Genomic DNA, 5,155 nt, shown 5'->3' on the forward strand with positions numbered 1-5,155 from the left:
GTCCTGATGTTGTGAAATAGAATTTTTTGCATCATCCGCTAATTATTATTATTGTTACCCACTTAAGATAATACCTCTGTGAAGGACGAAATGCGTAGGGTTATCAAGAGGTTGTCATATCTAGTCGCCATACCTTTGAGCTCACACCTTTTGTTACTGGTGGGTTATTACACCTATCCATCACTAGAGTCAAGGACTGACACTTAATTTTATATGATGTAAACATCCTTTTAAGTAATCTATTTTTAATTAATAAAATTATTTGTATTCATACTAATACGCGGCCATTGGGCCATGTGTGTTGGGTGATTCTTTGGTGAACAGGTTTTTACCAGAAGAGCATCACTACAAATGGGACACTTTGTCAATTCAGAAAGAAATATCAACTTCCCCAAGAGTAACAATCGAGGTAAAATTGAACTCAAATCGAACATTACAAAGTGTATATCACAAAGGACTGAGCGGCCTCTGGTTTTATTGTTGTTTATTGTTAGGTACCCACTAACAGGTGACTACTGTGAGATGCAGCTCTAATCTTTGTGAAAACCAGTGCGGGATAAAGATATATGTTATGGTGTATTTATTGGAAATTTCTGCTGGCACCTTGCGATGCATGATGAGGTTATTTTCATGTCTTGAACTGTCTGTGAGGAGGCCGAGGTCGACGGACAGCATTGACAGCATTGGTATAAGTACTGAAGTTTTCCATATTGCATATTTGGTATTGAGCCTTATTTGCCACAGCAGGCTTTGATCATGGCTTTTGTTCAAAGGACATTATGAATATTCTTTTTGCACTGAACAGATGTGAACATTGCTTGCACCAAAAATATAGTTTTGATGTGGATGAAGATTATAGGATGTTTTATTAATTTATACATCTGAGCATTATGTTGCTGTTATGGACATCACAAGCTGTTTTTTGTGTGCTATAAGAAATTCTAACTGTCCCCCAAAGCCTTGGTATATGGTACTGTCCCCTATATGTGTTTAATTGTTTTATATGCCATTGTCACCTAAATATATATTATATGCTACTGATGCTCATATGTGTATTAGACGCTACAGACACCCAAATATGGTTTTCATTTACACAAAGGTCAATGATTTTTTTTTACAATTTGTTTTAATTGTGCAGTTTTTTTTTCTAAAAATGACTTTTGTGTCAATGAAATTTGTTTTGCCACTCTTTATTGTACCTATACATTAACAAGCAATTATATACATATAAAATAATTGTTAGATCAGTAAACCAATAAAAATATATTAAAAACAAAACAATTTAAAACATTAACAACATTAAAATCAATATAACTATTTACAAATTTAAAAATTTAAGTGTATTATATGCTAAAAAATAAGGGTTATTCCCCCCCCCTTGATTGGGGACAACAATAGTCCAAAAAGCTGGACACTCCCAGTGTTAAGGGGGTGTCAAAATATTAAATTGTACTCTGTGTTTAAATCCTTTGTCCTTTTTCTAACAATAGTCTAAAAAATGTCATTCATTTTTCTTTTATTCTTTTCTCATAGATATGTTAATGGACAAGGAACGAGATTTTATCCAAGGCTTTATTGAAATGTACAGGGACTATGAGTATCTTTAGAGGATCAAATCCAGGGAGCACGCCAACAAGTCCAAACGTAACCATTCTCTGCAACAGCTGACCAACTTCAGCAGGCCTTATTGGGAAGCTACCTCACTGGATTGGGTACGGAAAAAAATTCAGAACCTTTAAACAGTTTTTGTCAAGGAACACAAAAAATTACAGAATTCCAGGAGGTCCATGGCGGGGACTGATGAAGTGTACCAGCTCCTTTTCACCCTTGACCAGGAGCCACAGAAAAGAGGACTGGTAGTAATGGCATAGAGAGAGAATGGAGAGGAGCCCGTAGATGTGAGGGAAACATCTGAATCACTGTCGGTAAGTAGAGACAAAGTGATTACATGTAATTGTGAAATGTGAGAGTCCAGATTTTTAGATAAATGTTTAACTGGGAGAAGGTCCCCAAAAGTCCACTCTACTTATCAAATAGAGTACTACTGCCATGGCACAGCACCTTCTCTTTTAAAATAGGCCAGGTACTCCTCCCTGACCTGTTTTGTTCATGCAATCCTCGTAAACAGTACTCCAGGTGCTGCCACAGATAGCATTTGTACAACCTCCTGTGACTGTTCTGGGTCTTCTGGTACAGCTGTGCCTGCTGTCCTTTGCTGGGTGGCTTTGTGGTGAAGAAAGTTGTGCAGACACAGCATGCAGAGACTACCCAGTCAATTTTGTCCACCCGCAGGTTTATGGCGGTGTGGAATATTCACCATCTGATGCATGGTCACTGTTGCCAACATCAAGAAAGATGAACTCTTAATTAGCATTCACCACTGCCATAAGCACAATACTGAAGTTCCCCTTATAGTTGGAGTATGATCTGGTGTTGGCAGATGGGGTTATCCAGATATGTTTCCCATCGATTGGTCTCCCGCAGTTATGGAAATTCCAATACCTTTCAAACTCCTCAACAATGGCTTTCCACTCTTTTGCGCTTGTAGGGAACTAGAAAAAAGATCTTTCTATTTTTTTTATCAACAGACTCCAACCCCAGACCAGGTCATCCCGAGCACCCCAGACCTTTCTTTTAACGCAGAAAGTGAGGGGGATTCATCAGTTCCGCCTCTTTCAAACCCACCTAACCCCCCCAAGAAACAGCACCAAAAGACCAGGCACAACCAGGAGCAAGAGAATGCATTTTTAAAGCAGGCTCAGGAACCCTTGGAAAAATTCCTTCAGCATTTTGATCATTTTGGGACTTATGTGAGCAGTGCACTAAGACAACTGGACACTGACAAGCAGGTCCAATTTGAGCACCTCATGAGATGATATTTCAGTGGAAAAGCCACCTCCTTGCATCTGATATGTACCTGGCACAACGTGCAACCAGCACCACTGCTCCTCCCCCCATCACAACCTACTGCCCCACCCACCTACCTGTCCACCTCATCACAACCTTCTCCCCCACCCACCTACCCGTCTACCTCATCACAACTTTCTCCCACACCCACCTTTCTATTTGCTATATTACTATAAGATTGTTCAATCTTAATCCTTCTGGATCTCTCCACAGCATTTGATACTGTGGAACATGGGATTCTAATTGAGCGCCTGAAAAATTTCTGTGGACTGTATGGCACAGTCCTTAGATGGTTCAAATCATTTCTCACTGGCAGGTCACAGAGAGTTTCTTCTGGAGTAATCTCTTCATCACCAGTGTCACTTCCATGCGGTATCCCACAGGGTTCTATACTATCTCCCATGCTTTTTGCAGTATACATGCTACCATTGGGTGAAATAATCAGATGTCATGGCCTGGTCTACCACTGCTATGCAGATGATACACAACTGTACCTGTCCTTTGCTCCAGGTACAAAGGACCCAATAACAACCCTAAATGGCTGCCTAGCTGAGCTTCAGGAGTGGATGAGTGCCAGTTGGCTGCACCTGAACCCTGATAAAACAGAGGTTCTTATGATAGGTCACAGGACAGGGCTACAGCATAGCCAACCAACAGGACTTACGCTTGCGGGTTCAGAATTTCAAAACACTGAACATGTACGGAATCTAGGTGTTGTCCTGGACAGTGGCTTGACACTTAAACATCAGGTATCAGCCACAATCAAATCCTCATTCTTTCATCTAAGGAACATAGCCAGAATCAAGCACTTAATTCCCTCAGAAGATCTGCCTAAAGTCATACATGCATTTATATCATCACGCCTAGACTACTGCAATGCCCTCTACCTCGGTCTCCCAGCAAAAGAATTACACTGCTTGCAGATGGTACAAAATGAAGCTGCCAGGCTATTAACCAACCAGCCCCGTTCCAGCCACATAACACCCATTCTCTACTCCCTTCACTGGCTGCCTGTCAGATGCTTTCAAGATTGGATTAATAACTTACAAAGCCCTTCATGACCATTGCCCAGGGTACCTGAAGCAGCTTCTGATTCCTTACTGGCCCACTCGATTACTGCGATCCGTTGACAAAGGACTATTAACAGTAACTAGAATTGCACGGAATTCGTCTGGGGGTCGAGCTTTCAGTTTTGTGGCTCCATCCTTTTGGAACTCACTTCCCTGCACAGTTCGAGAGGCCTCAACTCTAGAATCCTTCAAAAATAGACTCAAGACTCACCTATTCTCCCAAGCATTTCACTAATGTCCCTTGTCTAAGCTTATTTTGTATTTTGTACTGTAAATGTAAAACACTTTGAGTCCTTTAGGAGAAAAGCGCTAAATAAATAAAAATATTATTATTATATACTCAGCCTTATTGGAGGCAGAGGAGGAGAGTTCAGATTTTTGCAATCTGTGAAGTGTTCCCCAGTTGTCCACAAGTTTTATCAATCCCAATAAATATGGTGCTACTGTATTTGGCATATGGTACCTTTGTCGCAGTTTGAAGTAGGTCAATAAACACATGCTGTAAGTGCACATTGATGGGGCCGGGACCTCAGTTTGTGCTTACAGCACATGTTTATTCTCCTATTCAAATTTGTGCCAGAAACACCATATATTATACCACACCATATTTATCAGGAATGATAAAACTTCTTGATAATGTAGTGTTAAAATTGTATTAATCTTTTTCATCAAAATATTTTGTACAGTTGTACTGTTTTTTTACAAATTTACTGAGGCAAGCAGGCATGTTGGTTGCAGAAAAAAAGCTTTACTAGTGTTTTACACTTAATAAAAAAAAAACATAAAAAAAAGATTACAAAGTTTAATAAAACTGGTTTTTGCGATCGCAACAAAAGTGTGGTGTATTTTTCTTATATTACAATACTAGTACTGCAGCACTTTCACAATAGCTTTGCAGGTCTCTGGAATGTTGAGGTCCAAAGCTTGCAGTGAGATGAGGGTCCCAAACTTTAGGTCTTCAAAAGACCTTCCTGTAGCTAGGTACCCTCAGGGTAGCGATCAGCCTCTCGTCAGCAGGAATGGCCCTCCGCAGGTTTGTATCCTGCCTCAGGATGTAGGTAGTAATCCGATGCAGCAACACCTGGAAGGTGGCATCATCCATATGCAGGTAGTTGCCAGGATTGTTCTCATGGATCTCCATCAGCAGCGACATGAGAGAGTGACTATCCCGCTGAAAG

General features: G+C 40.5%; 1 pseudogene; it reads left to right on the forward strand.

Annotated features, from left to right (window-relative positions):
• The first annotated feature begins 351 nt into the window (after nt 1-351).
• LOC148477283 (uncharacterized) lies at nt 352-4,368 on the forward strand (annotated as a pseudogene).
• Nucleotides 4,369-5,155: the final 787 nt, after the last annotated feature.

Source organism: Taudactylus pleione, unplaced genomic scaffold, assembly GCF_031769625.1.
Source record: "Taudactylus pleione unplaced genomic scaffold, aTauple2 ptg000728l, whole genome shotgun sequence".
NCBI lineage: Eukaryota > Metazoa > Chordata > Amphibia > Anura > Myobatrachidae > Taudactylus > Taudactylus pleione.